Source organism: Glandiceps talaboti, chromosome 21, assembly GCF_964340395.1.
Source record: "Glandiceps talaboti chromosome 21, keGlaTala1.1, whole genome shotgun sequence".
Classification (NCBI taxonomy): Eukaryota; Metazoa; Hemichordata; class Enteropneusta; family Spengelidae; genus Glandiceps; species Glandiceps talaboti.
The window spans coordinates 8,024,100-8,051,539 of record NC_135569.1 but is presented as its reverse complement, the minus strand read 5'-3'; positions in this window follow the sequence as shown (position 1 = coordinate 8,051,539).

Below are 27,440 nucleotides of genomic sequence, written 5' to 3'. Positions count from 1 at the left end.
AATATATAAACAAGGCACATTGTAATATATTTAGAAATGATTTTGCGGCAATTTGGGATCACAATTCAACATTAGGTCAGCAGCACATGGCATTGTATTGGAAGAAGCTCCGTGAACCCATCTTGTTACAAAAAATATCGTTCCCACAATGCAGCAGTATAACTAATATTCATATATCCAATTAAATAGACCTGTGATTTCATAAACCCTGTCAGCAATCATTTCCGACATTGTAGCTAAGGCTGTCCGACCATGATATCTTGTTGACACATATACTTGGAAAAGCAGAGCACGACAGGCCACCCCAGGCATCATTCATAACTACGCTGGCCTGGGTTGTCTCACAAGTAGACACTAGATAATATTTGAATTCATTTAAACCAAATGCATCATCCTTCTGGTAGGTAGTACTATCTATGCATCTTTCGTAAATTATAGCTGGTAAGGTACGGAGAAGGCAGAGAGTATATTCAAATATCCTTTGACATTTTCACAATTATTTTATTGCTGTAATAATGTCTTATTTTAAAGTAGGCATATGGGTGAGGATTAGGTATTTATTTTATACTTTAATTTAAAAAAAGATATTTTTATCATGACTTCCTACTTAAAAAAATTAATGTGAAGAAACATTGACAATTCTATGTTTGTAACACAATAGCTGGCAAAAGATAAATAAATGTGTAAAATGTTTGTTATTGTACGTACATTTTACACATTTGTTTAGCTATTGCAATGTATTGATTTACAAACACAGACTTTATAATATCAATGTTGCACATTGATTTTTCAAGTAGGAAGCCATCATGATAACATTGGTTTATGAATGTAAAATCCAAAATAAATACTTTAAATGCTCCTGGCCAACAATATCATATATGCATATTTTTGAAACTTACTTACACGACATTCTCGCAAACCAGAGCTGTTATTTCCGCGATACTGCGAAATAACGAGACGGTGTGTTTTGGACGGTGTCGTAAAAGAGGCCGTGGTTTGCGACGATTGACACGATTGAACCTCAATCACATTTTAACAGAAATGTCAACCTTTTGAAAGATATCACAGTTGGTTGCTAGTAACCTTTCCAGAATTTTGGTACAGGGCAATTTGAAAGGTGAAATGAGGAGAGACAGTAGAAATATTTCGTTACTGATATTCTGGGAAGAGTGATGACGTGGAAAGAACACCGATTTCTAAAATTAGTTCGTTAATATCACGAACAGCTTCGCATGACATCAAATCCCAAATATATAATATTGTGTCATACACTGTTCATGTTTTGTTTTTTATGATCTTGGTAGGTGAAGATAGACTGGATATTTACATATGCATGTATAGAATTAACAGTAAAGTGTTTCTGGCCAAGACGTTTCGCGCAGGCTTTGCTGATATTTGTTAGTTTTGAGCCTATTTATAATATCTTGCATTATCCTTTGTAAAACATATGATTCTACTTATTGATCAGGACTGTTTTACTCGTTACTTTCGTACTCGTGTGTGTGTATATATATACTATATATCTGGTCTTCATATGAGAAAGAATATCGATTCAAAACATCAGGATTTAATTTATTTGCTAGGACTGTTCTACTCATTACTTTTGCACTCTTCCATAATAGCGTAGCTAGGACAATTATCGCCTGTCGCAATACATATTTACTTTTGAAGCTAATAGGTTTCTTGTAGATCCTTGTAGTTTGCTTATTGAATAAACCATTGAATATCGTGATACGCTTCTGCTCAGCTGATGTAATACCTTACTTTGTTATGCAACTGATGACCTGACTTATTACTGAAATAAGAATCCTGGGAATAGCGAGAAATGGCGTGGGACTTGGTCCACAGTATGTCTTATTCAGGTAATATATTGATTTAGAGGTAGGAAGCCGAAGTATGAGTAATTTAATTAGACTCTCCCAGACTCGTAACATCAGAAAATACTTAATATCATTAATTTTCCACACCTTTCTACAATGTGTAAAAGCCTTTTTTTAGGACAGCGAAAATGATATCCGTATCTAATTTATCTGGGAAGCAATGATTGCAAAAGTATGAGAAACCCTACTCAGTAGTTTTGCAGCATGCTTTATCACAACCATAAAGTATCTACCAGAATATCTTAAACCATGGAAAAGGATATAATAAAGTGAATGAAACAGAAAATACGAACGATTTACTTGTTAATAATAATAATAATAATAATAATAATAATAATAATAATAATAATAATAATAATAATAATAATAATAATGATAATAATAATAATTAAATAATAGTATATAATAATGATAAAAATAATAATAATAATAATAATAATAATAATAATAATAATAGATATATTTATTCAAGGTAGCTCAAATAAGCGTTACAGTACTAAAGTAAATGAAACACTTCTTTCCATTTAGGCCCTCAAGCCTCACAACAATGACATTCACACAAAATGATAATAATAGATAGAGTGGAACCCAATACACTAAGCAATAAGGTAGACGAAAGCAAAAGCTCGAAAATTGACTAAAGTCACAAAAGAAAGTGTACCTGACGAAAAGCAAATCTATCCAAAATTGGACATGATGAACGACAAAATGTAAACTAAGTTACATAAGACCAAAAAAAAAAGAATTGTTTCTGGTCAGGACAGTTTGTCTAAAATGGTGCGACCAAGTGATTGTTTTAATTCTCAACAAACCTGTCACTCAGTCTACTATTTATGACAGTTACCGTTCTTTTTATTTAGTACTTCAGAGCAAGTGTCATTGTGGGGCAGATGTCATGTGCTTGTTCATCATTGGCTATGCAGTTGTCTTCACTGAAGTAGGGCGGGTAAATTTTGTGTTTCCCCACGGATCTGCAGAGTGCATGGGCTGGACAAACACAATATTTAAGTGATGCGCGCGCTGACTAGAAACAATTACCTTTTTGGCCTAACATTAAAGGAACAAGACAAATAAAAATACAGGGGACGGCTTAGCGCGTGGCTACATGCGCTGCGCATCGCAATAGTTGGTTTTATACAGGCGTTTGAATGTATTAACATTCTCTACTGTTTTTAAGTTCTCTGGGAATCATTTACATTGCCATTGTTCTTGAGCTATTGTAAGACAGGATGCAAATGAGCAAAACCAAAAATATGTAAGCAGCGTGGGTTTTTACAGACATTTTTCCATTGTCATTTTTGACTTTTAATTTTTTATATAATTTTTATATATGTTTTCATAATTTCTAAATTTTAGCTTAATGCTTGTTTTGTATGTATTAATTTTTTGCATTTTAATTTTACACTTTAGCTTTAAGATTTAAACTTTTCAATTGCACAAACCATTTGTTTGTATGTACGTAACTGAATTCAATGTAAGGCTTGGAATAAAAATGTAATAGTTAAATAACATTATGATAGGTACTTATATTATTGTAGACTTGCTATGTAACATACATTTCCAAGCAATGCCACAAGAGGTTTTTACACATCCGCTGTAGACCTTCAAGTAATATAAATATTTAACATTGAGATTTGTTTTGTATAATTCTACTAACCGAAAAAACACAATAGCTCTTTAAAAGTATGTCTATTCTGTAAGTGGACCTACCGTTTAATTATATACATAGTAAAGCGTTTGTTAGAACCCACACCCCAGCACTACATACAGATCGCAACCTGAATGTGTGAAAATAGTTCCAGGCCATAATTTAAAAATCGACAATTGAAACGTGGTATTATATACGGAAAGTAGGAATTATGTGGGTACAGTTTAGCGTCATTATATCACCACAGAGGTATATGCCAAGTGTCCTTCCACTATGCTAGCACATGCTAAGTAACAGTATTTTCAATCCTATTGATTTTTCCCTAGTCGAACTGTTTATGCAGTTTTGTGTAATATACAAAGTATACAACTATTATAGCTGTTGGGGCATTCATGAACAATAGTATTTCAACCCCTATTAGCCGGGTCTCCTATCAAACAAATTTAAGACTTCACTGTACAGTATATAAAAGTTTGAAAAGACGCCACCACTTGAAATGACTCCTTAGTACACTAATATTTACATCCGAAAGAAGAACTAGGTAGACAGTGAAGAGCAGACAAACTCAGGAAATAGCAACCAAATCAATTACTGGTCTAGCTTCATGTAAGCAAACATGACGTAGAAGCTCTAACCGTCGTTACCTTAATGAACTAGAAACTTCATGTATCTGTACACGTCAATTTTATGCAGATGGAAAGAAATAGTTCTATTCAAAAACTCAGTAATTTGAATGAATACGTGGATGGCACTTTGTAATGAGTATCTGACGTGCACGTGAATGTAAACACAGCTGTATTAGCAATAGCTAGGCGTCCAATTATTACTGCCTTACGTTATTAATTACGTGAAGTTCGTTATATGGACACCTGGGAATTATATATGGATTAGCGTTAGAAATATGTTTATGTTTCTATACATACCCTTCTCTATTGAATGTTTTTATAAGATTCTTTCCCATGGTCGATACTTTTCTATTCAACAAATCTACTATATATGTTGTATCATGTAAAATTGCATATCCTCCCATCCTTCACTTGTGGATCAATGACATATATAGGTCAAATCACATCACAATCAGGACACCATATACAAAACATATAAACCTAATATTTCAGATTAGCTTAATCTGTGATTGAAGGAACAATGGTCACCAATTTACGCCCAGACCCTTTTTAGCATATAATTAAGAGGCTTGTGGTCATAGCAACATATTTTAAAATAACAATCACCAAAGTTAACAAATCAATTGAGTACAATGATAACATTATGTTAAGAACTTCATAGAATTTTACAACACCCTGTTGTTGAGTCATTTTGATCGACAGACACAAACTTAGACGGCGAGATATTAGAGGACATCCGGGTATTGCACATTTTGACGTATTGCCCTCATAGTGGCTGTCACATGTAAAATACTCACTAGTGCAGTCGGACTGAACTCTCCTTTGATTGTGTTGGTGACGACGGTGCTCATGAAATCGCCTGCTTTATGTGTACACGAAGAGAATATCGGTATAACAGCACTGTTGATACAGCTACTACATTATCAAATAGGTTGTCGATACAGGCATCTTTGTTCAGTTGACACTAGTGTAAATGTGAGTCTGTCTGGCTGGCTATTTCGAGGTAAGCCCTATATACTTTCTAATCTTAATAGCTAGCCGCTGACATTTGATACAGAAGAAGCAGGAGTTTATTATCGTGTCACTTTGTTCCTATGTTCACTGACTGTTTTCGATAACAGAAGCTCGTTTCTATTCATTTGAAATTTAAGTACACCAGTAATGAGCGAACAAGTGTTCACGTGATATAATTAATCCTATTTCGTTTTGCATCTGAAGTCCTAGAAATATTTTAAAACACAATCGCTTATAAAGTGTTGCAGAAAACTGAACTAGACACCAAGTATACATACTTTGCTAAACGTAGAGCCTTAGTATAATTCCTAGCCATATAGCCATTGCACAATACTGTCATATAGATACACGGTACTTTCGTCAGATTCACCATGATAGTAAAACACAACTTGGTTTATATCAGGTGCATGTACTAATAAAGTTATCATTCGTCAGATTAATCCCAATAAAACATATCCATTCCCTGATAGTTGTACACATTTTAATTGAAAATATTCGATTAGTGTGTAAGTGAATTTAATAAGATTTTGCAGTCTGTTAAATCAACAATTCTTGAAAACTTCCGTCTGAGTGTACAGTACACTGTAGAAGGTGTACCAAGAACTATTTAATGAAAATATATGTGTTTGAATATCATCCCCTGTAAAACACTGATAGTTTATCTAACGCCTGCTGTTTTCACAAGTCGTAAACCTAATCCGTGTTAAGCACTGTACATACCAAACTCGATGTCATCGAGCGCCGCCAGAACTTGTCTATGTATTGATTTTTTGACACTTAAATGAAAGCTTTCCCTAAAAGCGTTATTTAATTTAGCGATAGTGAAATCGTTCAATTTTACAGCGGAGAAAGCAAACATTTATGAAATTTTGGTTCAGTGATAAGTGGAAATTGAATATTATGATGAAACATTTTGTGTATATACAGTCACGAAAAGGAACTGTTATAGCACATTTCTACTGCGATAGGTGAATATTACGTTATGGCATCAGTGTTTTCTTAACAATATGTGAAAAGATGATGACAAACCAATGTGGCCTTCAAAGCTAGGGAAACATTAATAAAACTAATATGAAAATTGCCTACTACATTATGACATTAGTTATCATGTGGTTAAGAGAGTAATTATTGTGATAAATCATAACACAGCTGTTTAATTGACCAATATGAATGAAGAGAACGCAATGGGGACAAGGAAGATAAAACTGTGAAAAGAATATCAAATCAGAGTCCACAGTAATTTAGCAGGCCTAGGATGCTGGGCCCTGCTAAAACCCCTAGTGGCGAACACTGCGATATTGATACAACATACTGCTAATGTCCTGTGGACAGCTTTTACATATAGATAGGATTTGCTTAATGATGACTAATTTCATCTCTACATAATTTATTATGGTAAAACTAACATTGTTCATACAAGTTGACTAAAAAGGACTTACAGATGACAACTGTTTAAATAAGAAATAGACACATTAAATATTCATCCGCCATATTGCAGTTAACGTTACACTGATTCCAGTTTTTGCTTACAAAGGTTAACGCATGCTGAGTTATAGCCTCTTACATGTAAACTTTAAGGTTAATGTTTGTCTCTCCAAATTATTCATAATTAAAGGGACATGTACATTTGCTGCGCATGTGCAGTCATATTTGATAAAACGTTATACAACCAACAACCATTGATAAAGTGAACGCAATGTCATCGAAAAGGGATCGCGCGAATGTAAGAGCATTTTGGCTCTGAAGTTAATATAAGAGGCAAAGCATTTTCTAACAGGTATTCAAAGTGTAGAAGACATTCAAAGTAAGGTAAATTGGTATCAATAGTCAATGTCTCCTTGTTTGAATATATTTGTTGTTACGTGGCAACCAAGTACAACCTCATGGACATGGTGTGTATATTTCTTTTAAGAAAATAAATATGGTCTCACAATGCACGTATGCATCTTCTGAACGCCACCCTCCACATCCATAATTATACACATTTTATGTAGTTCCAATGGTAAGCTTACGTTGTAACAAAGATGGTTCTTTTATGTTAGGATGATCAACCTACAAAAACCCCGTCAAAGTTCTTTCTTTATTGACCAATTTCATAAGGCGAATTACTCACTCTGGCGTTGTGTTACGAGATAAGAAGTTCTTTCTTTATTGACCATTTTCACAAGGCGAATTACTCACTTTGGCGTAGGGTTACGAGTTAAAAAATGGTTGTTGCGTAGTGCTGATTCTACAAATGAACTCGTATCAAAGTGTTCAGATCCTTACTCATGACAAGAAGGATAATTAGCAGGATTGAAAAATGATTGAAAAATCTATTAAAGATGCTATGACAAGAACGTTCACTCGTAAAACCTGATGAAATAAATGATCTTTTTAAAGCGCAAAACTCTATAATTTCTCACTTTATAGGTAAAATAGGTACGTGTATTCGCTATAATGAATCAATCAGGTAACCCATTTTATATGGTAGATTTTGTCTAAAAATAAGTTGATGGTGTCATTACACGATCCCTAACATGGGACATTTATCAATGCTTTCAGGGATAAGTCCTAGAAATTGCAGGTTTACTGGGGTTATTAGTATTCTTCCAAAGCTGTTCCCTGGATACGGTATCTTAGGTAATATTGAGTGACTTGACAGATGGAGATGACATCTTCCGAAGACGTTGTTTACGTAGATGCGCGTGACTTGCCAATACATAGTACCGCTGTCATTGTAGATGAAACTCTTACTTGAAAAGCCTACAATAAAGGACTTTTGAAACATTTTTAAAACCCTACTTGAAGATGTGGAAACTGGAATGTTCATATTTCTATTAACCCCTCTCAACCTTGCCAAAGTAACTTATATCATAAAAGAAGGGTACATATTAGATGATGATTATTATAACTTCAAATAGTTTAAAATGCTTGGTGATGGTGCTTGATGATGACGCTGATTTAAGAACATGACTCATATTCAGTTTTGAAGCACCGTATTATTTTGACTCAATCAATCGTCATTGGGGAAATATTCTGAAGTTTAGTAAGGCTACTAGTATCTTCTTAGCTGCATACGGTATTCGCGGATGGCGTGAAAGAACTCTTAGATGGTATTCCAAAAATACGAGTGACCTAGGGGGCCTTTGTCACTACGAGTAGCTCGACGAGTAGTGATAAAACCTTTAGGTCATGAGTTTTTTTCCGGCTTAATGAAGAAAACTATCAGAGAATAACATGATCAGGGAAAGTAATGACAATTTTGAACGTTTGGAATCATATTTCGAATACAGCAAAATAACAACCAGACATGGTGTCATGACAACAACCAGAGTATATATTCCATATTTTTGTTGGCTCGTGCATGATATAATACCAGTGACAGAATCCCACTTACGGTATTTAACATTACGTCAGTCGTTGAATTGAATTTCACTACACATTATCGAGGTTCTGAAGCAAATGGTGTGTTCGATATGTCTATGCAGAAAATATTAACGAAGGAGAAAAGTTAATCTTATTGTCATGTAGTCTGGAAATGAAAATGCATAGACGGAGTCCCTGGTGAAATAAACGGTGCGTTAAAGACAAAATATATTTGCTGCAATAATGACATCAACCATTTATGGCATTTTAAGTAAAAACCATCAATCACCTAGTACTTCTCCACCATCACAGTCAATTGATGATAATCTAAGATATAAAAACATTTTCCTTTATTGAATATTTCGTGACATGGTCACCATTTTGAAGTAGATGAAATACTTTTTAGTTTCTCATCATGTTACTTCAGTTTGCATGAATTATTAATGAAATACAGTGGTGATATAAAATTACGTTCATGACAATCTCTAGTAACGCGAAAAGCGCCCTCATAGGTGAATATCTGTGAATTGTTATCTGGATTTGTTTTTCTTTCAGTTGGGAACTTTAAACTTTTTTACTTAAGAAGACGGTCGCCAGATTTGGCCTATATAATGCGCATCTGAAATGTGTTTATGGGCTTTTCTACTGTTTTCTGATCATTCTAGATATACTTGTGAACGTAGCAAAGAAAGTCGTAAATTACGTCGATTCTAAAGGCCATTCCATCACTCTTGGATTTTGGAAGTCATTAAGATGCGCAAGGAAATCTTACCCAAATATATAGTCCCCTACATGATACCAGACAGAAGATACTAACCAACGAATGAAAATGGCATTATAATTAACTTTCGTACTGATAAAATAGGGTAATTAGCTTAACCAATGATTGCTTGTTGATAATTGCCACAATTCGAAACAGTTCGTAATAATTAAACGATTCGTTGGGCAATTTTGTAATCTTGTGAATGGTTTAAGTTTCTTTCATTAAATATGAATATGCATTCTGAAATTTAAATGTGTTTCAACTCTATACCGTAGTATTTAGATATAAAGTTTTCCTATTCCAATTCTATTATGCCTTCAGCATGAAGATTTTTAAGCTTCCAAACTCAATAGTTTACTATAACATGAACACTTAATGGAAGTTACAGTTTAATGTAAGTAAATAAGTAGGGAATCAAATTCTATCTTAAGTGGAGAACATCCGAACAATTTAAAACGAAAAAGCTGTCTTCTGTTCGAAGCCGTTTGTATAGCCAGAAGTAATACACGGACAGAAAGGGCTAGGTCGTAGATGAATCCACACTCGTAGCTAATGTACAATTGAACCCCAGAAAACCGATAAAGAGCATTGTTTTGGGCAACAAAAATCTAACTAGCATCGCTTCATTTTATCGTCTGACTATACAATATATTTTATACTAACACTCCTACATTTTATAGTCTGGCTAGACAATATGTTTATACTAACACTCTCACATTTTATAGTCTGGCTAGACAATATGTTTACACTAACACTCCTACATTTTATAGTCTGGCTAGACAATATGTTTATACTAGCACTCCTACATTGTATCGTCTGGCTAGACAATATGTTTATACCAACACTGTTACATTTTATCGTCTGGCTATGCAAACATCTTAACTTCACTGCTAGCGCTTTCTTTGTGATACCTACCTACGAGATCATTGCATTTACAGTGCAAATAAAGTATAATTTATGCAAATAATGTATAATATATGAATACGAATTTATGACATTACAATCAACAGTGTCCAATCGGAACAAGTTATTTAGAGCAATAATCTACTATGGTAATACTACCGCAAGCAAAATAAATGTAGCAATATAACTATGATTTTTCTCAAGCTAGGCGATACAATGTGGCACGTTTTATGTTAGTCAAAGTTTTGTCGAACCCAGAGTCGAGTCAGATGAAGAAATTTAGTCACTAGTATTTATTAAGTCGCACGACACACTGTTTCATGTTTCTCAGTTTACATTCTACTTAACTCGACAGTAATACTCGATCGTGCAGAATTCAATATCAAATGATAACATTTAGAAATGTTTAATGACCTATTTTATAAAGTCAACATGAAGTTAAATAGAGTGGCAGACCATCAATATGTAGTAACGACATTTTGTCTAGAACGGTATATACGTAATTGTATATCTCAAAGATAAACCGAGAGAGTGTTGAATAACAGAGTTTACTGTAGACACATTGTATAATCTACATCTGAGAAACTATGGTCTGGCGTAACAAAATGGTGCTATTATCTGTCTTGTTTGTGAGATGTTGAATTCAAAATACATAATTATTGTATGAATCAATATCGTACATGTTTGCTAAATAAAAAAAATAAAAAAAAATAAAAAAAATAAAATAAAATAAAATAAAATAAAATAAAATAAAATAAAATAAAAAAATGAAATAAAACACAATACAATAAAATACGATAAAATAAAATAAAATAAAATAAAATGAAATACAATTAAATTAAACATTGCTTATTCGGGTGTTGCAGTGAACGGTTTCTTAAAGTTTGACAAAGACAATATATCCATACGCTTAGGGTGAATTTCAGATTCTTACTACACATGATGCCAAAGAAGAACAAAGGGCACTGAGTATATGGAGTCTAACTCACCACAATAGCTATGTATGCCTATGTAAATCACCTTAGGGAATAACAGGAAAGGAGCATGCCAGCATGAAGACCCATGGCTTACTCGACTTTCTCTGCAGTTGACAGGGACATTCATCCATCCATAGAAAGCTCAACATATGGTCTGATTTACATGATGTATATAACACATAATCTACATAGAAATATTTCGAAATAATAATATTTAAATGGTATTGAAATATTGCAGCGTAGAATGTTTTCACTTCCAAAACGATAATTGCATCCATTGTCTGTAGGAATTACGTTTATCATTTGACAAGATAGTAAGGTATGTTTAATTAAAACAATGTAGCCTATTAAGGAAATGAAGGACAACTGATGTTTACTGTCAACAAAGACCAAACACACTAGTCAACGTAAAAATACAAAATAAACCCCCTGATGATCACCCTGAGTCGTATGTTTACCCAAAGACAGTGTGAAGTAGGACAGATCGAAAGTTCATAAGTTGAAAGGTGTCGAGAAATTGGCTTTAGGTCAATCCTTTCATGTTGGTTAATTTGTATGCATAGTAGTTAGTAATGAATCAACATATTAGCCTACCAGATGGCTGAGTTGATGATAAACTAGTCTGTTGAATGTACATATCCTGCAAATGGTTACGATTTCGGAAGAGCTGAACATGTACAATAGAGTTAGGTAACCCATCTATCCTAACCGTTCCCCTAAATCTCAATTCCACATTTAGTTGCTGCAATGAACGTTGTATTGTACGTATTCTTCAATGTCCATAATAAGTTGGAATGCGCCACAGGGGCCACTTTCAAAGGTTTAAAAAGCCACCAAGTTTTGTCACATGAAAAAGTACATTTGGGGTTCACCATTTTGTCCAAGGAAATCCAGTCTTTTATTTTCCCAAACAAGTTAACACAGTATCCTGCGGCCATATTGGATTCTAAAATCATGGTATCATTTGACTTTTATTTTTAAAAATTGTTTTAATTGCTTTAATAAAGAATGAGTTTTCGTTTTATTAAACAAAGTAGCAGCAACTGTTTTAAAGGTTTCATATTATTTTAAGTGCAACTAAAATTATTTATTTGGACTATCCACCATGACATGTGTATCTAATAATCTTGGCCTGCTTACTCAACAATAAGTTGCTAGGTAGCCTAGTCTATCTTGCATATCATATGAAGAAACTCGCACTTCAGGAAAATTGCATTTTATTCATTAACTTAATGTTATTGCTTTCAGCCGTCTTTAATTCATTAGTACAGCTTTTAAGTTATTTGTTGAAACTAGTTTCCTGACAGATAGCCACGATGGAGGCAAGTTTAATTGCACCTTATATCACGTCTGCACGCAATTTTCAATTCGCTGTCACACGTCTACTTGGCAATTTCGAATCCCGAATATTTTCTTGGCATGGCGTCGGCGTCGTTATGTCAAGGTCTGTTTAGAGACCGTGAACACTGCAAATCAAAGAGTCCTCATAAGTGTAATACCGAGGGTGGGTGAAATTGGGTCATCTTGGAGAAATATAAGAAAACATTTTGAAAGAAAATATATAATGCTATGCCATTGGTTGCACATTTCACTACATACGGTTCAATATATCCAGTAAATTTTTCTTTAAATACCCTGTACATGCAATATCACAAAACAATTGTTATTAGCGCTTAAAAGGTTAATCTTATAATGATCCTACTAATCGACGTGACGTCGTGGATTCACTGCATTATTAACATTAATGAGGTTATTGGTTTTATTTTTATCGTTTATTCCAATGATAATAATAGTAGACTTCTTTACTCATATAGCACAATTGTAGTCTAATTGTGAATATGTATGTATGTATGTATGTATGTATGTATGTATGTATGTATGTATGTATGTATGTATGTATTATGTTACGTTGTTGGTGTTAATATAGGTACTCGCTGTTCAATATAGATATGTTTGCGCACGCTTTCTATTGTGTAGAAGTGACAGACTTCATATATTATGATTGATAAGAAATTATAGGTATGAAAAGCATTCGTGTAATCTGTCAAGTGATCACGCCAACTTATTTATGTACACCTCACAACAACCCTTGGCGGCAAGATGAGAGCCAAGAACGTTTTGGAACTTAATCAAATTCACTTGTCAGTGATATATCAAATTAAGAAATCTAAATAATGCCGCATCGTTTTTTGAGACCAGGCGGCAAATTCCAATGCAAACTTATTTTCTAAATATCACCTACCACTGTGTGTTTATTCAGTTGTGCTAGTAATAAGAACTGCAACGGTTATGTAAACCAATATACGCCTGAGTCCACAATCTAATTTAACTTCTTGCATGGGAACTGAAATAGTAGAAACTGTGAAAGAGCTGCTGAGAGTAACGAGATACTGTAAACGCATTGAGTTTATACCGCAGAGAACCACTGTTTGTTTGCAATAGTTTATAGTTCCAGAAGGTAACGTTTCTTAAATTTAGCAAATGGGACATGTGAAATTACTTTTCATTGTTCGGAATTCAAAAAGTTGTTTAGTACGAATCGTAACTTGTGTGATTTCTGGAGTTTAAAAAATCTTGAACACTATATATATATACGCATTACATAGTAATATGTCTACGGATCGAAGAGACACGTATTTAACAAAGGGTTGCAAGTCGGATAATTTGAATGTTTATACAGCAGGAAGCTTGTCTTGATTGATAGCTGAATATCAAGTATACTTTGATACACAAGTTCTTTTCTTCCAGTTTTGATTAAGAAACCGACAGCCCAACAATCTACAGTGACATTATCACAGAAGATAGGCAGTTAGATGTACATAATTGGGACACCTGGACTTCCATACATTGAAGCTAACCTTTTCACACGTCCAGTTTACTCAACAACACGAGCAAATTTGGATCATTCTGTCAAATCTGGTTAGACACTGAAGAAGTGATTTGTTCGAAACATGTCTCTCAATGAGAAGGGGAAGAAAATAACTTTTTATTAGGTGAAAACCTGCTTTCTCCGGTAAAGTCAAACTAAACTATGCTCTTCTTACCTACAGCGTGGTAGGTAAATTGAATCAAACCAAGAATCCGTCCGCAGTGGTAAGAGGCATGTTGTGTAACATCTCGGCCACTGACAACCCACTTGGTGTGATGCAAGTGGAATGATACACCTTTCAGTGACGTATTGCATGTTACGTCCATGCTATACTCCAAGACAATAATCTCTCATAGACCCTGGTGTCTGTGATACACGTTTATGTACAGTTAACTGTATCCATAGAGTGTCATAACAACAAATGACATGCGCGTATGCACGGAATCCCCTCGTGATTTGCAAGAACGCAACTAGACGAAAAATGTATCGGATGATTTGATCAACAAGGCTTTCTTGAAGTTTTAATGTGTCACTGTCATACCTTCTTTTACAGACGAATCAAGACGCTGCGTTAAGACTACGTTCTGATGAGGTTGTGATGGTGCAGCTAAAAGAAGTCAAGGTGAACTGTAAGTACATCACTTCATATTAATATCACGAGGTAACCCCTAGTAACGAACGACTGAAAGATAATCTCGAGACTGGAACAGTGATGTGTTGTAACAATAAAAACAACAGCAAGGTTCGGCATATGTTGATGTTAGTAGAACATAAGCGAGCCGAAGAGGTTGAAGTAAATCTTTAATGTAGATCTAGACTTTATTCCATGATCGGCCTCGTGGCCTGGAGGCCGATGAGGAACATGCTCATCATTCCAAAGTACAAAGTTCACAATTCTGCAAATCAAGTAAAAAGCAATCCCTTGACCGTCTTCACAAAATAATTACAATTATTCACACATAGGTATGAGCATTCTGTAATTATAATATGTGAAGAGCTATAGGCGATAAAAATAAAATTATATCTCGTACGAAATCTAATAAACTCGTTGGAAAATGTTAACACATGCGCAATGATATTTTCTGGATAAATTTGCGCTAGAGGACAACAGCACACTCCATATCATTGGCTAATTACGCATGGATAAACAAGTAATTCTAAATACCACCATGAAAGAAAGCGTGTAATGGCTAATATCCTTCACCCCATTCTTCGATACCACATACATAAGAGGTGACCCCTTTGAAGTTGCCAAATTATGTTTTGATTAATATGTGTTCACTTGTGGAATCAATTCTGTACATGGTATATCTCCATCTTTACACATCATAAAACTTAAATTAGATGTAGGTTTGCTACAAACAGTCTCTAGTAATATTGTTTACTCTTTTCATAATAATGGAAACACACACACACACACACACTACCATATTTTAAATGAGATATATGAATCTATATAAAATCAATAGTCAGGCAACTACATTTTACAATAAAATGAATTGTATTGGTGGCATGGTGCATTAAGATTGGATTACAGTCAAGCTGCATTATAACATAGGCCTTACTGGTTTATTACGTCTATTTAGATGAAGTGGACGGGTATAACATAGGCCTTACTTGTTTATTACGTCTATTTAGATGACGTGGAATGATATAACATAGGCATTACTGGTTTATTACGTCCATTTAGATGAAGTAGAAGGACAAGTACCAAATTAAAATACTCTTTAAGTTGTGACAGAGTATTGTTATTATTAGGATATGACTATGTAAATACAACACTAAGCACCTATTTACTGGGTTCATTAAGAACACTTTTAAATACACCAATAAGATAAATGTATTGATCTCATTTTGCCAATTTATATGAAGTACAACACTAACAATATAATCACAGTATAAGTTGTATTGGTTAATTTTTTGATTATTTGGGGTTAGGTATATTTGAAGTTCAACATTGGATTTCCTCATAACAAAACATATCCATGCCAAGTCAGAATATCCATTCTACAGTTTCTAAAATGACCCCATGCAATGTTGGACATATCACTCCTTTATAAGTATTTATGTAGTTAAACATTGAATTAGATTCTTATACGAGCTTCTGATTGTAACGTATTATTGTTATTGTGAACATACATTACCTGTATATAAGTAGTCCAGGATACCCAGACATCCTCTGGCTTCCGCCGGTCCCAGGGCGGGCGGAAGTGAGAGTCCCAGGGATCTTTTTTCTACGTTAATGTGGTGTCCAAGTCTGCTATATCGGCGTAGCGTGTCCGTAAGACAATGAAATGATTGTGTGATGTACAATATGTATGTAGTTGACATTAGTTTGTATCAAATTGTATGCTAAGCTGGAAAATGATACCAAAAATCCACCATTAGCAACAAAAAAACTTAATAAAAATCACCGGTCCCCAAGTTTCGTCACGATTGCCTTTAAGCACAGTTAAAGTAGCATTTCCCAATGTCTAGAAAAACAGTAATGAATGGTAATGTGTTCAGTCTTATATAAAACTAATTGTAAGACAGCGAATGTGCTCTCTTTGCAATTACTTAAAATGAATGCTTTGGGTAACGACTACGATTTATTTTCTAAATCGTGAGCTCTATTTGTTACAACTGTTTGACATTTACTCGATTTTAATTATATCCTGGTTACAACGGTTTGACATTTACTTGATCTTAATTCCAAACACGTCATTTAAATATAGATGAATTACTGTGGGTTATTTATACGACTAAGTATCAATTATATGTCCAGCAGGTGTTCTACTGAGCATTAAATGATCTTGAATAATGTAACTACACGTGAGTGCATGTAATCAATGTGTACCGAATATTGAGCTGATTTTACAAGTGGTCTAGGAGAAAGTAGAAAGCAGGTTTACAAGTAATGCTCATGGAATTTAAGAACACCTCATGTCTCTACTTTCGACTTGTAAAATCAGTGCTTATCATACCCTAGGCAATGACACGAGCATGTTGATAAAGGGAGGAGATATGTATGACCTTTACAACTTTACAACACCACTTAGATGTCATCAAGGAATCTACCAAATTTACGAGGTGTTGTTGTATCTCTTAATTATCGGTATCATAATATTACTTCTGACAAAGTTCATCGGAAATTCGATAAATTAGTAATAAAGCGTAGACTTGGTAAGAAGCGTGCTCATAGTTGTGTTATTTTCAGTAAACTACTTCCCACAGAGGTGTGAACATTTACAACTACACCGAATCCCTTAGGGTTTAGACTAGTCCATTAAGGTATAGTTACATTTGAAGCGTGTTAAGGTCAAACCGGTATGACGAATGAACATCACAGTAGAAATTGAAAGGATAATATAGTGACATGAATGTTAATAATCACCATGCGTCCATGGAAGGCCGTGCATGGTACCTGTTAATTGCAGTAACTGTAGCGATTTTCCGCTCTTTGTCGACCCTCCGGTAGGAACCGATTCAGCCAATAATGTAAAGTTCCAACATAAAATACTGGTTTATTGAAGTAAGCCCTTAACTCTTGGAAAATAGAATATATTCTATGTCAGTCATTGTAATACATCATTCCGTTACAGGTATAAATCTCCAAAATGTTATTTTGCAGCGAAAACGGTACGAATGCTCGAAGTACAGGTAATATTCAAATATGGCAGCCATTTTGAATTGTTCCGGATCTTCTACAATTTGAGAGTATTTATTGCAGTTTTCAACAGATTATGAACATATTTGAGTATTTCTTTATGTGAATTGGGCATACATAAGTATAACTAATGTTAGGGAATGCCCAATTTTCGTGACTTAAGGTGCAATTTGCTATTAAACCCATAATACTAATTTCTTGGAGATTTTAGATTGCCTTAGTCTAGGTAAGGAACGTTGGGTTTTTTCGCAAACCTCAACAGAACAAAATAGAAAAGAAAAATGTTTGAACATACAAAATATAATGAAAAAGGGTTACATATTATTTCAAACAAAACCAAAGGTATAACTATTGCAGCAGCTAGGTAGCTCATACCTTGAGAAACACAATTTTGAAAGGTTCGATAATCTCATCACTTCTTATTTATCAAGAGATTGTATAGCTAGGAATTTTCATTATTACATAGGATTACTCGAGGAAAAGAAGATGGACACTGACTTAACAAAAACTATTTCTGCTAGGAAAGTAAAGTAAAGCGGACGACATTTAGTGAACACAATTACTACTCTGGATATCTAGGTCTCCGTTTAAAATACTAAGGATAGACACAACCTAAAACCATTGTTGCGACATGCTGATAAAAGCTATTGAACGGATGTTGGTTTAATTGCACAGCAGGGTATCATTTCTGATGACAATTATTTTCCTGTGTAATGTTGGGGTACTTCCAATTGATTACAAGGTGATTAGGTTTGCACAACAGAGCCGCCGCTATCACCTACTACATCTAACACACCGCACAGCAACAGTTTTAGTTGGTGTCTATCTTAGTATAAACCGAGACCTCGATTGCCAGAGTAGTCTTCAACTTGTAACATAAAAAGTATATGCATAGTGACTCCCACCAAAACACAATCGGACTTTCGAAGAGTAACTTGATATTTCGAAAGTTTTATCATAGGGTCTATGGTTTTATATGACCTATAGCTTTATGCATGTCAGACACTTTGACCTGCACCCTAAACCTAATCCTCGAAACAATGGTGCCATCTCACTGTAAATAATTAAAACTGGAAGGTTTGGACAAATATCAAATGGTAAGGTAATAAGTATAATCCTAATCTTGCGCCCACGGATCAGACTTAATCCTGGCCTACTTTATATAGTAATTATCTCTTGTAACGCTAACTCCATGTGTTGTTATTGTCTGCAAATTTGCCTTCATGTTTATTTGATAGTATTCTGTCGCCAGAGCTATTTACATTATGCAGTGTGAAGGAAATTGTAACCTTCTTCTTATTTTGTATATAGTCTGCATGCATAGTCAAACGACGACGCATATACAATGACGAATGAACTCCGAGAATGGTGAAACATTAACGAGTAAACCCGACACTTGTAGCGCAATGGATATAAAAATAACAAGGCTATTCGAGGGGAAAATACTCATTTAACAAACTAATAGCATATAGGCATGCTTGCAGGCACAAAAGTAGACATGCCCGAATATCTTTTATATTCACTCATTATTCGAGAATACTTTTTTAATAACATAATTGCATTCTTTTGTACGGCATAGCAACCTGAGTGAGTGATTGCAAACAGTTGGTTGAACACTGAAACCATGTCCTGGGAGACTACTAGTAACCGGGAAAAATAAAAAAATAAAACGTTGACCACATTTTCCTGCAAACATTTTTAAAGCAATAAAGAAAATCAGAACATTTGAAAACATGTGGGCACCCGGTCCTCTACGGAAGGATATAATAAATTGTGATTTTATCAGCAGGTTGATTCTAAAAAATGGAGTACATAGTAAATGTCAAAATAAAGACAATAAATTGTTGTTAGTACTGCTTTAAAGGGGAAGGCTAATGCAGGAAATAAAGGTATTTTAGTACACTTTAGGTTCTTGGGAGTCATTTCACGATTGACGTCACTTACATTGAGCCCTATTTTCGAGAAACTGGAACTTTTCTTCCTTCATTGTTGAGTGGGTGGGTGTCCTGGCCATGGACACACATTTTCTCATCGTTGTCAGCAGACATGCTTAAAGTGGCCATATGTATGAGGATGTCGTTTTTATTTTGGAGATTTTTGATTTATGTAAAGTTTTATTATGGCTTCCTACTTGAAAAATCAATGTAACGCAAGATATGCTACGTCCTTGTTTGTGACTGAATACATTGATAAAAGTTATAAAAAATGTGTACGTACAAAAACAAACGTTTTCCCCGTTTATTAATCATTTGCAATTTATTGAGTTACACACAGGGACTTGGCATATGATGTTTAATATTAATCCTTCAAATAGCAAGCCATGATGAATTAAAATTCCGAAATAAATACCAATCCTCATCCATATGGCCACTTTAAAACCATCAGAAGATAAAATTAATATCAAAATGACAAAATGGCGTCCTCGACTTAAAATTCAAATGATATGCTTACACATGGTATTTGCTGTTTCTTGGTTGATCATCTTTGATTTTTATTTTCATCTTGCTTTTCTTTACATTTCTCTAAGATATAAAGAAAGTTAATCATGAGTAAAATACGGACGGTAGCATGCTTTATTCATTTGTTCTTTAAGGCACCGATTAAGAGAGTCATACTCAGATTACATAATGTTATATGAAAAAAATATATAATGTATAATATTATATTAGATAAGATTCATTCTTTGACTCTATAAGCTGGATTTGACGTAAAGTACGATATTGTCTCAGGGTTCACATTGAGTCATTCGCGTCAAGAACAGACACAATGTTCGATCTTATACTACGAGGAAAATAAGCGTAGTCTTAATCCTCGGCCTGGACACACAGACAGACGTTTTATCCTTTACTTACCTGCAGTGTAATTACATACACTCGTTTTGAAATCAGTAGCATTTAATTAATCGCATTATCTTACATGATCACGACAGTCCTGTACTGCGTGCAGTAGTTGGATGAATATGCAATATTGCTAAGGGGAAACAAGTTACGAGGTTGATGGCCGCCCAACTGTATGATAGATCTGGGTATAAAGTTGACCATGCAGCCCATTTTGTGAAAACCTTGCTGTCTTAGTAAACTTAAATCTTAACTGAGCAAAGAAGTTTAAATTCATTAAGTGCACCCTAATTCGTTTTAAACAAAATCGCACTCGCTTGGAATATATTTATAGATAAGTTGGAACATAACTATGATAACTCGGGAACGTTTGAATTCAAACATTGATTTATACTACGTTGTAAATGTTTGTTTGAGGGGAAATGTTATATAGCAAGGTATAACAAGTATCATTTGTACAATTAATTCTTGATAGGATAAAATTGCTTAAGGATTTATGAAAATATAACAAATAATGAGTTTGGGTTAGAAGCATTGACATAAAAAATTATGGTACCCGAAAAGTTTATTTGCTCGAATCAAAATCTCAGCGTTTTTATCCCACTGTCAGAGTAACGAATCAATCAGTAAATGTATAGTGCAGCAAAGACAAAGTCTTGAATAATGCCACATTCCTAAGCATAAACCTTCTGCAGTTTGATCACATGACATAAACTTTACCTAACTTTAAGTAGCGGTTATTTGAAACAATCTGCGCAAGCGCTGTCATATAACAAAAGTAATTCTTCTTCTTCTTCTTCTTCTTCTTCTTCTTCTTCTTCTTCTTCTTCTTCTTCTTCTTCTTCTTCTTCTTCTTCTTCTTCTTCTTCTTCTTCTTCTTCTTCTTCTTCTTCTTCTTCTTCTTCTTCTTCTTCTTCTTCTTCTTAATTTTATTCTATTTGCAATGAATCGATTGTAGTTCATTTCGCTCAATTGATATGTACATATAGAATTCAATCCGTAAATAATTTTTAACATGTGAATAAAGGTTCATGTGAAAAATCTTCTTCTTCTTCCATAAGTGGCCACCTTCAACATGTTAAAGATTTTGCCAGCGAGTGCGCAACAAAAATGAGGATGAACAACTAAAGCAAGTCTGATTCAAAGTAAACATTTATTTGTCAAATAAAAAAATAATCGCAACAATCTTCAGTTATTAGAGATTAAATGCAATAATAGTTGGTGCTGTAACGTTTGTTGATGGACTTTGACTGGCCCAGGAGTATTCATTCATTTAAGGTGAATTATTTCGCAGGTCCAGTGTATCTAGACTGATGCGTTTTGTATGGCGCAATGTTTTATGGTTGATGGTTGATAATCAACGACCTATAACGAACGATAAATGTTGTTTAATCACTTACAGACTCAACAAAGACCTTGTGGCTTTTCTAATTAGAGTCAAATGCCTAAAATGTCGCGACAGATTTTTGTAAATTAAGGTTCGATTCTTAGCAACATGCCTATTTTTAGCGATAAATTCCAGTCTTTAGTTTGCTCAATTTTGCATTGATTACTGCTTGCAATCAAACACAGTCCAGGAATCCACTTTTCAGCCAAGAAAAGGGGTAATAATGCTTCAAAAGTTTGATATTAAGTCTGGATTTGATTACTATAAGTAGTCATGTTCAGCTGAAATAAAAGGATAAGAGGTTGTGATTGGCAAACAAAAGCTATGTTTCACGTAAATCAAGTTATTACCGTTTAATCCCACGAGTGACCTTCATTAAAACGGAGTTCAGAGCTTATTACATTGGTTTGTGTATCAAAGGTTGAAAGGGGATCTTTAGAAAGATATTTTGTGACAGTACATCCACAATTTCAATTTCACTGAATACAGGTAGACCTATATGGGTTTGTTATTGTGTCTGTAAATTTATTTTCCTTCAGTCTTGTGCTTATATTTACTTGACGTAATATCAATCACTGTTTAACAACATTATGAAGTTTGAAACATATATGAGCCGTCAGATGACAAAAGGGACCTTAAGGGTCAAATTTTCAATTTTGAGTTTTCACTGGATTTAGATACTTGACCATCTCAGCTTTCATATGAGTGGTGCCATACACCAAGGTCAGGGTTAATTTATGGAGATATACTCATTTGAATATTTGCATGAATTAGTGTTAATTTGCATATATGCACATATGAATAGCATTAATGAACACCAGTAGTATCATGTTGAATGACTGGAATTGTGTATGCATGTACATTAAATTAGCCAAGAAACACAAAGAACAGTTGCTAAGCATATGTTTGAAGTATTGGCACGACAACCAAAAGGTGGTTGTTGCCATGGCAACCAATCTTTTAGGGATTCTTACCAATGATATAATACCATACTACACTATTGTAGTGGTGAGTCAGTTTGAAAACAATAACACATTCAAATAATATATACATTAACTTTATTATTTGACATGTTGTGATTCACAAACATACATATGATTACAAGTTGACTTGTTGCCATGGTTATGTCCTTTGCAATATTACCTAATTCTAACCACTGGACTAGGTTATATACTTTCTACTGTAGATATAAACTTATCAAACGTCAACATTCAGATATAGTATCAATGACTGGCCTTCAGGTAAGATAAACCTAATGTTACCATAGCAACACTTTTTTGTTGCCATGACAACAGAATATCTACACTTTGTGCTGATGTTGGATACCTATATGCAATTTTTAACTCTCTACATTGGCTGGCGAGGGGGGGGGGGGTAAGAATGTGAAACTGGTAAATGAAAATAGCAACTACCATAAAACTTAATTCATATTATATAATCAAGCATAACCATGTATATTTCTATTTAAGACAAACACACATTCAAAGATATGCTAATATTAGTCACATTATCTTATTAAATATTCAGAATGGTCACCAGAGTTAGAAGTCATATTTTTTTATTCCTTCACTAAACTACTAAGTATGTACATTGTACACCCTGATGTTTGTTGTTGATAATCTCAAAGTCTCAGTTTGACTCCGACAATATAATGTCTACTATCAAGGTTGATGTAGTAACTTGGGAACAATTATCTACTATCAAGGTTGATGTAGTAACTTGGGAACCAATGTCTACTATCAAGGTTGATGTAGTAACTTGGGAAGCAATGTCTACTATCAAGGTTGATGTAGGAACTTGGGAAGCAATGTCTACTATCAAGGTTGATGTAGTAACTTCGGAAGCAATGTCTACTATCAAGGTTGATGTAGTAATTTGGGAACCAATGTCTACTATCAAGGTTGATGTAGTAACTTGGGAACCAATGTCTACTATCAAGGTTGATGTAGTAACTTGGGAACCAATGTCTACTATCAAGGTTGATGTAGTAACTTCGGAAGCAATGTCTACTATCAAGGTTGATGTAGTAATTTGGGAACCAATGTCTACTATCAAGGTTGATGTAGTAACTTGAGAACCAATGTCTACTATCAAGGTTGATGTAGTAACTTGGGAACCAATATCTACTATCAAGGTTGATATAGTAACTTGGGAACCAAGTTGTATAATATATCATATCACAAATATACTATAATGTTAATCAATATGGATTAAAAATAACACCTGACATTATAGATAATTTTAAAACTGTCCAATTGTTGTGCAAAAGTCTGTTGTGCTAGTATTAGTAAATTCTAATTTAAATTATCTGTTGATATCATTACGTATTTCTTCCGTTAACTTTGGGAGAATGAACAAACTACCTATTCACTTGGTCGAGTATAATTTAGTTGCATTTCTAGAACTGCTTGTCTACTGAAGGAAAAATAACTAAAAATGAATATCAAATAACATGATATGTAATACTCCAGCTATAATTCTTGATTACAATTAAGTTTTATGAAATTATGGAATTCAACACAAACTTTCTTGTATTCAATTTTGTCAGCAATGGCCAAAAAGTAGTGCAACTAGCTTTTACTACAGTTCATTCAGTGTTTAATATGTAAGACTGCATTATCACAGTCATAAATATTGGCAACAAGCACAGATAAGCAAGTTAAATAAAGACTCCAACATACACTGGCTGCTTAACAAAGATATCCTGTCAACAGTTACATATTGCCTTTCTACACTTCACAGTGATGTGATTCAATAACTGTATGTTAATCCTGCAAATCACAAACCAAATATACTAGTACTACTGAAGTATAATATTGTACATATCTTCTGTCATTAAAGTTCACACAAGTCCATCTTGTTTTACCTTGTTTCCATTGTTTGTAAATGTCACATTAAAAAAAAATAACAGTTTCAATTCGACTAAAATGTTTCAAATTACTGTTGTATCCTGTCTTCATCATTTTGAACTGTACAGCTATATGAAGAACCAAAGCTGCAGTATACATGCTGATATTGATAACTGCAATGGCCAAAACAAAGACTGTCATTGGATAAATGGAGAGCAATGACTGGACTTCACAACACGATTCAATTCAATACTACAATTATTATCATATACTTTATGAGTAACACATGAATTATCCGATATACTATACGAGTAACATGAATTAATTGATACTCATACATTAGCTAGAGATGCTTCAAATTCACCAGTACTACATACATATACTAACATTTCCTTTTACATGGAGGGACATCATGTCTGGAAAAATAGGACAGCGTTTATGTTGGTCTGGGGCACACTATGTCTCTATTTACTGGCGCAACATGCTCTCTGATGGTTTTGTACAGGTAAGTTTGACGTTCATGTGTCATTCCAGCTGGTTGGATCACTGGTGGTAGTTCCTGTCTGCAGAACCGAATATCTGGCTGTCGAAGTACTTTGAACTCCTTCTCTGTTGAGGTGAGTGATTCACGCACAAACACGCTACCTGGGTGATCATATGTAAAGCGGAAATGGTGGTATTTCCTTACCCCAGGAACAGGTTTGAAGAAGCGATGCAGGTATGTAATCCAATCCCGCCACTCATAGTGTGGATGACCAGTAGTACTGTTCTTGAACAATTGGGCAATGTTTGGACTGCAAGACTGATTGACTGTGGAAGCTAGCTCCTGTACAGTATCAATATTGGACCTTCTATATTTCTGTTTTATAAGACCAAAGAAACCATCAACAGTGCATCTGGTGTGTCCACTCATCATGAAATTTAATTGAATTGAGTTGTGAAGTCCTGTCATCACTCTCCAGGCTAAGTATGCAATGACAGTCTTATTTTTGTTCTGACCACTACAGTTATCAGCATGCATAGAACAGCTTTGCTCTCCAAAGCTGTACTGTTCAAAGTGATGGTTAAGACAGGATACAACAGTGTTAGGACCGTGACTTTTTCACCTATGGTTTCCTGTTCACTGATTAGATAATTAACTTGTCTTGGCACACCTTCACTACATATGCCAAATAACTGAACTTTCAATGGTGTTTTAAAAAACATTGGCCCAACCTGCCTTACTCTATGAGGGAGAAAGACATTTTGGGCAAAATCAAAAGTGTAATGAACTGAAATTAAATCATTACTACATGGTTCAATTGGCAAATCATACTCAATTGGTAAATCATAATCGATCAGTTCTTCTTTAGCTGCATTGATACATTCTCTATAGTATGCTCTGCCTGATTTAGCTTCATTGATGTGTGTTGTCAGGTCACAGCATGCATTCAACTTTTCTTCTTCAGTGCGTGCATTGAACACTTTTTCTCGAAAGTCCTCACATCTCTGACAAACATCAGATTTTGGATTTGCGAATTGCACATGAGGACAAATCTGATGCCATACAAGTCGAAAGCTGTCATATCCAAATGGTCTCAGCTGGGCTTCATCACAAGCTGTACAGTACAGGCCATGCATTGTTTTATAATTTTCAGATGCTGGTAAATGCACTGGTGGTTTGTTATCTGTACCTCTTGGGGCTGCTGGCTGTGGAAGTCCATGGTCTTCAGCATACCGAAGAATAAATTCAACACAGTGTTTAACTTGTTCGTATGTTAAGGCATGCTTTGGATGTTTACCAGTGTTTCCATGAATGCGTGGGACTGGACCATTTTGTCTCATATGTGCTTTTATGGTCTTCAAATACTTCAAAGTAATGTTGTGTAAAAATAAAAATGCTTCATTACAAACTTCCCTGTCATCGTATGCATACTTGTGTCTTATTCTTTTCTTGGCTGCATCTGGGTCGTCATCACATGACTTTGGATCAAACCCAAGGACAAGTAGTTTACCCATTATCATGGCATCTTTGACTTCACGGTTGCAATCAAGTATTGAAAGTCTAATAGCAGTTATTTCATCAACGTCAAAGTTTTTGAGACAGTTAGCACTGCAACAACCATTTCTGACTTTGTTTTCAACTTCCTTACGATCGCTAGTACTACTGGAATTTAGATCTGACTCGTTTTCACCACCACTAATTGATCTTTCATTTGACAATTGTTCTGTGAGACGTGATGCCGCATGTGACGAAAATACATCAATATCGATACTAAGCTCGTCGTGGATGTCATCTGAATCAGGACAATCGTCAACTTCGTCATTACCAACAATATGCGTACCTGAGATACTGTTTCCGTTGATATTGACATCAGCGGAGGATTCAGTTGACGGCGACGCTGGTACTTCATACTCGTGTTGGCTGCTCGAAAATTCTTGACTGAGATCTTCATCTGGGAAGTAGATTTCTCGCTCCGGTCGCTCACAACTCATGTCTACTATGGATATGTCTAAATTATAGGACAGTTACAGGCACAATACTTATATTTCAGTTGTAAATGTCCGCTGCATCCGAATTCGAAGTAAACAAGGTTGACCTCAATTTCATGAACAGCTAAGTGACCTCAGAAAATCTACTTCCCGGGTCAAGTGACCTCGATCGCGATGAGTGTACATTGCGCTGGTGACACGGCAATATAACGTAATAC